The sequence below is a fragment of the Scyliorhinus canicula genome, chromosome 2 (genome assembly GCF_902713615.1).
Source record: "Scyliorhinus canicula chromosome 2, sScyCan1.1, whole genome shotgun sequence".
In the NCBI taxonomy this organism is placed as follows: Eukaryota; Metazoa; Chordata; class Chondrichthyes; order Carcharhiniformes; family Scyliorhinidae; genus Scyliorhinus; species Scyliorhinus canicula.
Window position 1 is genome coordinate 148,736,666 of NC_052147.1, and position 12,205 is coordinate 148,748,870.

The following is a 12,205-nucleotide window of genomic DNA, read 5'->3' on the forward strand; positions in this document are numbered from 1 at the left end:
AATCTACAAGAAAGAAACTTGAAAGCAGAGAGATATTCCTCCTGATTTCTCAAGTTCACTTAAAAATGTACAAGACTTTATACATAAAAACGTTGTCGAATATTTTATGTCCTGAGGAACAACATTGCTCACACCCTTATGATGTAAGGCAGACTGAATGATGGGAACCAACTAGCAGATCGAGAGCCATGTTGTGCTTGAACTGATCTAAGGAGGGGAATGCAAAAAGTGTAGGCTTTCTGACACTATCCCGAAACTTTGCCATTTATTACAATTTCTCTCGCTGGTTTATGTGTGAAGAGGGCATTTTGACCTAAAACAACAGAAAACAGTAGGTGCAATCTGAGACGATGAATTGAGATATGAAGCATAACACACAACATTAAAGCATCTAGGCAGCTTAAGTCTAAATTTTCCCTGTAACGTACTAATATATTAAATTACCCCTGTGGCCAATTAGACTGTTCAGGACAGGAGACAGTTAAATGTCTGAAGACTCCTGAAATTAAAAAAACACAGAAATCTGCAAGTGACTCCCTTTAAAAAAAAATATTCAAAATGTCATTAAATTCTTTTTAATGGAAATTTCCTATCTTAGGAGTTCTGGCATTTTCCTTAATACCCTGTTAAATGTCCTCATATTAAAGTCTATCAAACAGTTTTGGGAAAATAACAATGGGGAAAATTCTGTAGATTAAGGCAAGTATATTTGTATACCAGGCATTGTGTTTGGAGGCATTCTATTAAATTTTATCTAGACAATCCTTTTGCTGTTTTTGCTGGCTGTACGTGTGATATGACAGTCCATCATATCAGCACGCAACACCTGGTCTGTCTAAAAAGCAGCAATAATCAAGAAGCAAATCACCTGCCCTGACTCCTATCATACACCAAAAAAACCTGTCATCTGCTAGCGACATGTCAGCAACAAAGGTCTGTTCAGCATGAACAGCTGATGGCTTCATCTCCACATGCCTATCTTAGTTCGATAAATCCATTGACTACACCCCCCCCCCCCCCCCACCCCCGCCACATTTCAACATTGTACTAACCTAATTTCTGAATCTGCTGCTCAAGCTTCCACGTTGCTCAGGAGTCAGAACAAGGTCAGAGGAGATTAGCCGAGTGCTCAGCTCACAGACGTCTGTTGTTTGCAATTTTTTTCAGAACCCATCATATGACGCAGCATTTTAAAATGTCCTCTTCAATTCCATATTTCCTTGAGTTGCACTTTATTTAACTTCCCGCAGGATACCACTCTCAAGATGTTGTATCAAAGCAATGATGCATCGCTGCATTAAATAAGTCAACTGACTCCACTGTTGCATTTCTCTACTTACATATAGATTACATAGAATTTACAGTGCAGAAGGAGGCCATTCGGCCCATCGAGTCTGCACCGGCTCTTGGAAAGAGCACCCTACCCCCTATCCAAGGTCAACACCTCCACCCTATCCCCATTACCCAGTAACCCCACCCAACACTAAGGGCAATTTTGGATACTAAGGGCAATTTATCATGGCCAATCCACCTAACCCGCACATCTTTGGACTGTGGGAGGAAACCGGAGCACCCGGAGGAAACCCATGCACACACGGGGAGGATGTGCAGACTCCGCACAGACAGTGACCCAAGCGGAATCGAACCTGGGACCCTGGAGCTGTGAAGCGATTGTGCTATCCACAAGGCTACCGTGCTGCCCCCACTTGATGCCCCATCCGCAAAATAAGCAAATTTTGGCATCCCATCCACCACCTTAAACATTTACTCCCTCCACACTGTGCCAGCAGTGTGTACTATCTACAGGGTGCACTGCACCAACTCGCCAAGCGTTGATCGACAGCACCTGTCAAACCTCTACTCCACCAGCCCGAAGGGCAGCAGGCACATGGCAACACCATCACCTGCAAATTCCCCTCCAAGTCACACACATCACCCTGACTTGGAAATACATGGCATTGCTTCATCATCGCTGAGTCAAAATTGTGCCGATTAACAGCACGATGGGTGCGGTCACACCTCATTGACTGCAGTGATTCCAGGCAGCTCCCAACCACCTTCTCAAGGGAAATTAGGGATGGGCAATAGATACTGGCCTTGCCAACAATGCCCACGTCCCAAGAGAGAATGAAGAAAAATAATTTTACAGCACTTAAAAGAGCGTGTTGGGGCAAGAGTCATAAAATTGTCTTTTTCAAGTCCTGGTCCTCGACTCAAAAGCAGCACTGTGTGAAACAGTAGAGGGGTCCTTCTTCCTAGGCACCTTGGCAAGGTTTTAAAATTTGATCCCAGTTACTCAGAATGGAGTAGAAAAGTGATTGGCCTTCTAAATCTTCGGGAACATAACCACAAAGAAATCCTCAGCATATTACAAAAGAGCTTTGGTAAGCTACACAAAGAAAATCATTCGATTCACAAGCAAATACTAGAGACGGGCATGGTGGAACAGTGGTTAGCACTGCTGCCTCACAGCACCAAGGAATCCAGTCTGATTCCGACCTTGGGTGACTCTGCTTGGAGCTTGTACATTCCCCCCATGTCTGCATGGGTTTCCTCCGGGTGCTCCGGTTTCTTCCCATAGTCCAAAGATGTGCAGGTTAGCTAGATTGGCCACGCTATATTGTCCCTTAGTGTCCAAAGATGTGCAGGTTTTAGTGTTATAGGGATAGGACGGGGAAGTGGCTCTAGGTGCTCTTTCAGATGGCTGGTGCAGACTCAATGGGCCAAATGGTCTCCTCTTGCACTTTCGGGATTCTGTGGATAAGGTTATAGAATCACATAGCACAGGTTGAGGCTCTTTGAAAAGCCTGTAGTCACACTCAAAGCCTTTCTCCATCTCTGTGTTTTTTTCCAAAAAATATTTATCACGTATATCCAATTTTCTCCAGAAATACTATTGAATCTGCTTCTGCTGAACGTGCATTCTGGACCTTAGCTCCCTTTGTAAAAACAACTTGCATCTCTCCTCTCCGATTCTTCTACCAATGATGCTTGATGTGGTTTCTGGTTTCCGTCCCTTCTGCTAGTGAAAAGAGTTTTGTCCTATCCACTTCCATTATAAATATCTCAACCAAATTTCCCCTTCAGAAGAACATTGTATGGTTTTCATCCAACTGAAGTCCCCTGTCCCCGGGTAAATCTACTCTGTATTTTCTCTGAAGTCTTGTCATCCTTTCTAAAGTATGGTGTTCAAAATTGGACCGAATGTTTAAGCTGAAGCCTAACCAGTGATTTATAAAGGTTTAGCATAACTTATTTGTTTTTGCATTGTATCCCCACATTGATAAATCTAAGGATTCCATACACTTTAAAAACAACAGCCTCATCAACTTGTCCTGCCACCTTCAAAGGTTTGTGTATGTGAACACCCTGGTAATTCAGCTTTAATGTCCTCTCCTCATTCTTCCCTTCAAAATACATCACTTTGCTTTTCTTTGCAAAGTACATCACACTGCACATTTCTTCATCTGTTAGTGGTGAAATGGGCAGGCAACCATGTGCTCCTGGCTTCTGATTTGATTTGAGTTGATTTATTGTCACATATACCAAAGTACAGTGAAACATATTTTCAGTGGCCGAGGGAACATACACGGTACGTACATTGTAAACAAAAGAATAATCAACAGAGTACTTGAAGAACATTATTAGTAATTATATAAAAAGTGGAAAATAGTTTTAGTAGGTCAGAACGGTGATAGGAGATAAAAGAAAAGGGTCTGGGGCAGAGAGCTCGCAGAGAGTCACCATGCTCCGGCGCCATCTTGTTATCAGATCTGCTACTCCTGCGTATACTTCCAACTAGTTTGAGCACAGTAGCGCAGTGGGTAGCACTGTTGTTTCACAGCTCCAGGGTCCCAGGTTCAATTCCCGGCTTGGGTCATTGGCTGTGCGGAGTCTGCATGTTCTCTCTGTATCGGCGTGGGTTTCCTCCGGGTGCTCCGGTTTCCTCCCACAAGTCCCGAAAGACGTGCTGTTAGGTGAATTGGATATTCTGAATTCTCCCTCAGTGTATCCGAACAGGCGCCGGAATGTGGCAACTAGGGGCTTTTCACAGTAACTTCATTGCAGCGTTAATGTAAGCCTACTTGTGACAATAAAGATTATTATAAACAATCATTCACGGTCAGTCTCCAGTTTCTACTTCTTAAACCGTACTATCACTGCCCCTTCAATCTATAGGCTTCAACTTTACTAATAATTTGACATCTAGAAGAACAAGAGCAGAAGACACATTGGAACCCCACCACCTGGAGGTTCCCCTCCAAGTCACTCACCACCCTGACTTGGAAATATATCGCCGTTCCTTCACTGTCACTGGGGCAACATCCAGGAACTCCTCTCTCACAGCACAGTGGGTGTACCTACACCTCAAGGACGGCAGCGGTTGAAGAAGCCAACTCACCACCACCTTCTGAAGGGCAACTAGGGATGGGCAATAAATGGTGGCCTAACCAGCGACACCCACATCCCGTAAATGAAATTTTTAAAATGATCTTGTGAAAACCCATATGCACAAACTCAAGTGCACAACCTGTTATTTCACAACAGCTCAAGTTTGTCAGACATGATTTGCTTTTAACAAATTGTACTTGTTGTGTTCTATGGCTCCCCTGATCATCAAGACATACATAGAACATGAGTGTATGGTTGTAACAAGTATTTATTCTTAACATGTGGGGAGGTAACCAACAAACCTATGTCCAGTCAATTATACCTAAGTTACTGTAGAGCTCAGGTGAGATGCGACTGTCTTGTTGTCCATCCTGCCCATGTCTCGTCCATCTGTGTCTAGTTCCACTTACTGGCAGGAGGTCATAATTGTCACTACATGTATTGACCATCAGCTATATCCATTGTGTTGTGCTTTCTTTTCCTACTCTGTCTTTTCTGGTCTCTGTTCCAATTATGGCAATCAGTGGATTTGCCTTCTTTCTATATTGTCTATGTCCGAATGCTTAGAGTCGCAAGGTATTGAATGATACCACCACAAGTTTCAACTGGCTATCAATCAAAGAGCCAAACACCAGTTAGTTAGTTCAAGGTCAAGGGTACTTTATTTACACACAATTAATCATGCAACATGAACACTACTAGTTAACTACACCTATCAACTAAGACAACCTGTACTTAACTTCGGGCACCCGGCTTAGGTCAGAAAACAGTGGCCGCTGTTCAATTCTGGATCTCTCGGGTTCGAAGTAGTAACTGCTGCTCAGCTGGGCTCATCCGTCTGGTAGTAGGCGTTGAACTCAAACTCGCTTCTGGTGTTGCTGCTCTTTTGGGCGGTCCTTTGATTTGGGCCTTACAAATTGGGTGATCCCTGATCACTCTGTTCATTTCCTTAGCCAATAAGTGGGCAGGGATCTGGATGGCTGGGTGTGTCCCAAGCGGTCACTGACCCCGTTGTTTGCATTTCCCTTGATCAGGGAGTGATGCCGAAATGTCTGGGACTGTCCCGGTTGCTGGAGTACCAGTCCTTTGTTTTGGTGAAGATGGGCCATCAAATGCTAATCAGCCTGATTAATATGCTAATTGGATGGAGTTTCAATATTGTCTGAACTTTTGCTGGCAAATATGCATTTCAGCCTCTGAGCCTGCCTGAGTCTTGACTTGTCCATTTTACCCACCAGTCTTTGCGAGTTCCTCTGCACCTAGTTGGAAGTGTCCATCCCAGATGGCTACACTTCGTCCTCTTGATCCACAACGCGAAGCGTGAAATGATCACAATACTGGGTCCTCTTTGTTCTCTTGAAATGCCGGGTACCCTGAACCAAGGACAGGTTCTACTCTACTCTGTCCTATGGGTTGAAAAACATTTACCTAATTTGCTCTAAACAACACGGGCGAAATTCTCCGACCCCACGCAGGGTCGGAGACTCGGCCGGCAGCGGCGTTAATCCCGCTCCCGCAGGGTTTTTTATTCTCTGACCGGCCAGAAACCGGCGTTGTGCAAATCCCGCCGGCAGCCTCTGAAAACAGCTGGCGCCGGCGGGATTTCATTATATTTTTGTTTGAACAAATCTCTGGCCCGGATGGGCCGAAGTCCCGCCGACGTGGCCACGGGTCACGTCGGCGAAAAACAGAGCAGCTTTAAAACGACGTCAACCATTGTCAGTGTCCGGGGGGGGGGGGGGGGGGGGGGGGGGGATTGCGGCATCGGGGGGGGGGGGGTTGGGTTTGCGGAATAGGGGGGGGGTTGCGGCATCGGGGGGGGGGTTTGCGGAATTGGGGTGCGGGTGTTGTTGCGGGCATTGGGGGGGGTTGCGGCATTGGGGGGGGGTGTGCGGCATTGGGGGGGTAGGGGTGGTGGGGAGGGGGTAGGGGTGGTGGGGAGGGGGGTAGGGGTGGTGGGGAGGGGGTAGGGGTGGGGGGGGAGGGGGGTAGGGGCGTTGGAGGGGGTAGGGGTGGGTGGGGGGGGTTTGGGGGCAGCGGCGTGCAGAGAGGGGGGGCGACGGATGCCTGGGGCCAACGCACCGTCGCCCCCCCCTCTGTACGCTGCTGCCCCCTACCCCAACCACACCCCTCACCACCCTTACCTCCCTCCAACGCCCCTACCCCCCTCACCACCCCTACCCCCCTCCCCACCACCCCTACCCCCCTCCAATGCCGCCCCCCTCCAACGCCGCCCCCCCCTCAACTCAACACCGCAACCCCCCCCTCTCAACTCAACGCCGCAAACCCCCCCCTCTCCTCTCAACTCAACGCCGCAAACACCCCAACGCCGGGTCTGTCTCTCTCCTCCCACCCCCCCCAACGCCGGGTCTGTCTCTCTCCTCCCACCCCCCCCAACGCCGGGTCAGTCTCTCTCCTCCCACCCCCCCCCACCGCTGGGTCTGTCTCTCTCCTCTTCCTCCCCCCCCCCAAATGCCGGGTCTGTCTCTCTCCTCCCACCCCCCCCAACGCTGGGTCTGTCTCTCTCCTCCTCCTCCCCCCCCCCCAATGCCGGGTCTGTATCTCTCCTCCCACCCCCCCCAACGCCGGGTCTGTCTCTCTCCTCCCACCCCCCCCCCAACGCCGGGTCAGCCTCTCTCCTCCCACCCCCCCCCAACGCCGGGTCAGTCTCTCTCCTCCCCCCCCCCCAAATGCCGGGTCTGTCTCTCTCCTCCCACCCCCCCCAACGCCGGGTCAGCCTCTCTCCTCCCACCCCCCCCAACGCCGGGTCAGTCTCTCTCCTCCCCCCCCCCCCAAATGCCGGGTCTGTCTCTCTCCTCCCCCCCCCCCAACGCGGGTCTGTCTCTCTCCTCCCACCCCCCCCCCCAACGCCGGGTCAGTCTCTCTCCTCCTCCTCCCCCCCCCCCAAATGCCGGGGTCCTGTATCTCTCTTCCCACCCCCCCCCAATGCCGGGTCAGTCTCATCTCCTCCTCCTCCCCCCCCCCCAAATGCCGGGGGCCGGGGTGGGTGGTGGTCAGTCTCTCTCTCCTCCTCCCCCCCCCCCAAATGCCGGGTCTGTATCTCTCCTCCCCCCCCCCCCAAATGCCGGGTCTGTCTCTTTCCTCCCCCCCCCCCAAATGCCGGGTCTGTATCTCTCCTCCCCCCCCCAAATGCCGGGTCTGTCTCTTTCCTCCCCCCCCCCAAATGCCAGGTCAGTCTCTCTCCTCCCCCCCCCCCAAATGCCGGGTCTGTCTCTCTCCTCCCCCCCCCCCCAAAACGGCGGGTCTGTCTCTCTCCTCCTCCCCCCCCAAATGCCGGTCTGTCTCTCTCCTCCTCCCCCCCCAAATGCCGGTCTGTCTCTCTCCTCCTCCCCCCTCCAAATGCCGGTCTGTCTCGCTCCTCCTCCCCCCCCCCCCCCCCCAAAATGCCGGTCTGTCTCTCTCCTCACCCCCCCCCCCAAAATGCCGGTCTGTCTCTCTCCTCCCCCCCCCCCCAAACGCGGGTCAGTCTCTCTCCTCCTCCTCCCCCCCCCCCCCAAAACGCCGGGTCTCACCACTTCCGCAGCTGGTGAAACTGACGCGTATCGCGTCAGTCCGCTTCTGGCCCCTCCGGGAATGGAGAATAGCCGCCTAAAAGAAGGCCCCCACGCCGGAGTCATCTACACCAATTATGCTCGCCGGAAATCGGCGTTACGACGGTCTGCGGAGAATTTCGCCCCACATGTCTAAGAATTTCTAGGGGGCCATTTAACATTCAGTCTCTAACTAGACTACACTCATGCTGTTATTTAACAATCAAAGAACTTACCTTATAATACAAAAAAAAATCGGATAGCAGCATCACATCTCTTCCTATCACTAGCATTCACATACACAGAAAAGTAAACTTTATTAACAAAACAACAACCACGGAATTTATTAAAGAGGAAGGTTCAGAAAGAGTGTGGGGTTTGCTGGAGTCTGAGGAAAGGGGCTCTAAATGTATATACTGGGGGGCGGGAGGCTCTCCTCCTCCATTTCCGCAATCTAATTGTCTGAATAACACTGTACAATATGGTTTTTACTAGTAAGGCTTCCACTGTGTAGGACAGTGAATACCACTTGCCAAGTTTCTCACACCATGTGGGGGTATCGGTAGCAGTGGCGTGCAGAGGTCTGGTGATGCCCGGGGCAAATCTTGATTGTATGCCCCAAAGACTCAAGTATAAGGCCTAATATACTGAGAAATATTGTGAGAAAGGAAAACATTTTGAATATATAAACACAGATGAAACATGAAATAAACGCTTTATTCGATTTTAATATAAATCAATCAAATTTATTAAGTTCTTTTCCCCAAATGATACCTCCTGTCACAAAACACCTGAACTACTTCACTTTTTACATCAGCTGTGAGAAATTTTTTTTCAATGCTTATTAAAGCCAGGTTGGTCAGTCGCTCCTGTGACATAGAAGACCTCAGATATGTTTTTATTAATTTCAGTTTTGAAAATGACCTTTCACAGCTTGCGACTGAAAATGCGATTGTAAGCAGTAATCTGTATGAAACACACAGCGTCGGAAAGACATCCCTCCCATACTGCAGTAAAGACTCCAGAGCATCTTTAGGATCAGGGGGAACTCTATTCCCTCCAGCTCGAAGGAGCATCACAAAATCAATAATTTTGTCATATAACTGAATTGCAACCACATCATTGTCATAATAATTTTCAAAGTCTGAACATTCCTTTTTTAATTTCTCTCTTTCTTGTTCATCTTCAATCACTCCTGAATTCAAGTTCAGAAGAAAAGAAAATCGGTCACTGAGTCTTTGAAGACGGACACTGCGGTCTTCAATTTCAGTTTTTAATCTGTTCACAATCTCTACCATTACTCTATTCATTTCTTCTTGTGCCGTCAGTCCACTATCTCTTGCTGACTCTCCAGGCATTATTCTTCTTCTCCTTGTTCGTGCAATTGGTATTCCCCAATTTTGACAATATTCATTGGCTAAATCTATTGCATTGTGGATAATTTCGTCATTCTTCAAATTCAAGATATGACTAAGTCCTCTCAGATCACAAGAAGCTTCATGGAACCCCATTTTCGGATCCTGCACACGTTTTGAGACTTTATCCACTGATGAAAAAACTGAGTACCAAAAATTTAAGCTATAAACGGGAACTGTTGAATAGAGTTCAGTAGCGATCCTGCATCAGATTTAGTTTCCCTTGAAAATTCTCCTTCCAGCAGGTGTTGAAGGCTTGCAATAACGTTGTCACACTCTTCGTGGATTACTTGCACAGCATCATGGCTGGAACTCCATCTTGTGTCACACTGTCTTTTCACAGTCCGAGTGACAAATGATTTTAACACTTCCCAACGAGAAGTAGATGAAGAAAAAAAGTAAAGAGTTTTTCTAGAATGCCAAAAAATGTAACAACAACAGGTTGCACCTCACTTGCATGGACACAGGACAAATTGAGGCTGTGGTTCTCGCAGTTCACAAACACAGCTTTTGGGTTAACTTCAAGAATTTTTTGTTGAACACCTCCTCTCACTCCAGCCATAACTGCTGCGTTATCATATGCTTGACCACGACAGTCATTCATGGAAATTTTGTCTTCTTCCAATTTTTCCTGAATTTTATTTACCAGGCTGACTGCATCTTTCTTGTTGACTTGAAAAAATCCCAGAAATGTCTCCTTTATTTCTACTTTTCTGTTTTCATCAATATGAACGTAACGCAGAATTTCAGAAACCTGATCTTCATGGGCAATATCTGGAGTTGAATCCAGCATTATGCTAAAATATTTTGCATCCTTAATTTCGGACATTATATTTTTCTTGACAGTTTCACCAAGAAGATTGATTATTTCGTTTTGAATTCTGTTGGACAAGTAGGTGACACTTTTTGGTTTCTCTTTCCCTCTCTGCAAGTGTTTTGCTAAGATGTCATCATATTTGGCCAAAAGTCTGATTGTTGCTAGAAAGTTTCCTGTATTTTCACTGACTGTCTCCCCTGGCTCTGATAACCCAGATATTCCTTCTCCTTGATGTCCACGATAGGCCAGATTCTGTTTTGCCAGAAAGGATATAACCTCGACAATCCGTTCAGTTATAGCTTTCCATCTTTTCTTTTCAGCAGACATTTGCTGTTGAAGTTCAGCATCTATCGTAGTTGAATGATGGAGTCGAACTACGAGGTTCAGGTATTCCCTCATGTGAGCTCTATGAGAAGGGCTTTTTTCATGGTCAGGTATTGTTGGATTTAATTTTCTCCAAGTGGAGAAACCGTCTTCCTTTCCAAAGTTTAACACAGACGACAAATGCTCCTTTGAAAACAAAAAGCAAACAAAACAATAGCATGCTTTCCGATATGGAGAGTATAACAACTATTTTCTCTCCACAATTTCTCCGTTTGTGGAAACTTTATCAAACCACTGTTTGGAAAATGATCTCCCATCCTTCTCAGCAAATGGACCACTTTTATTCTGATATCTTTCAGGGCCATGTTGTAATATTGTCATCTTCAAATGATCTGGAATCGGTTTCTTCAAACAGCCAAAATCGCTTCTTTGCAAAAATATGCAAAAATCTTCTTTATTTTCTTCACATGGATCATCATCCTGACAACGAGACTGAGGAGAGAGAGTATTATGTTCTGACCGAGCTGAATCCGTATCAGAAAAATCCTTCTCTGCACCCACATCATCTTTTACTTCTCCAGGTTCTCCTACTTCTTCTTTACTTCTTTTTATCCATGCATCTAATGCCCCTCTTTGATGGGACTCTTCTTCGACTCTGGCCCTCTTTTTTTTCCTGTTCTGTGCTCCACTCGGTTGTACACGAAATACTCGTAACATTTCATTTTCTATCTCAAAAACCGTAAGACACATGAGAAAATGGGAAGAAAATGGTAAACAATCGGTCAGTTGCAGACGGATAAACCATATTTCATTTCTTTGTTCCTTCGTATCAAATTATTTCACACTGATTCTCCACTGATAATTTTGTGCAATTTATATCATAGACTTGCAAATTAGTGGTATCTGTATTCGAATATTAGCATGTTAAGGAATAAATGTCTCCTATTCCGAGATTAAATGCCATAGCAGTCCTCTGATCATCCAGGCTTCACTCTTACTACATCCCACCTAAATATTTCATTAAATATCGCCAAAAAACCTATAAAAACCATAGTTACACCTGTTCTAGAGCTATTCACTGACATGAGTAGGTAAAAGAACTAATCTAGATGCACAAAAAGCTGAAGAAAAGACGAGTTATGACTCGAGGAAACGCAGGAACGAACAGCCATGTCTGTTTGTTGCTTTTGATGGTTGCACCACGTACATCATCCGCATGCGTGTGGGGGGATGGGGAGAAGGACCATTTTCTCTAGACAGAAAGGGTACACCATGTTAAAGGAATAAAGGGCTAACAACTGCCTCTGCAGTGTGGTGAGCCTCCAAAAATTGATTTATCACCGCTGAAATTTTAAAATTACTATCTTATTTCCTTCTCTGGGGCAGCACGGTGGCCTAGTGGTTAGCACAACCGCCTCACGGAACTGAGGTCCCAGGTTCGATCCCGGCTCTGGGTCAATGTCCGTGTGGAGTTTGCACATTCTCCCCGTGTCTGCGTTGGTTTCGCCCCCACAACCCAAAAAATGTGCAGAGTAGGTGGATTGGCCACGCTAAATTGCCCCTTAATTGAAAAAAATAATTGGGTAATCTAAATTTTTTTTTAAAAATTAAAAAAAAAAACATTTAAAAAAAAATTTATTTTTTTTTCCTTCTCTGATTGGATGCCCCCATCCAATGGATGCCCGGGGCCAATGCACCGTCGGCCC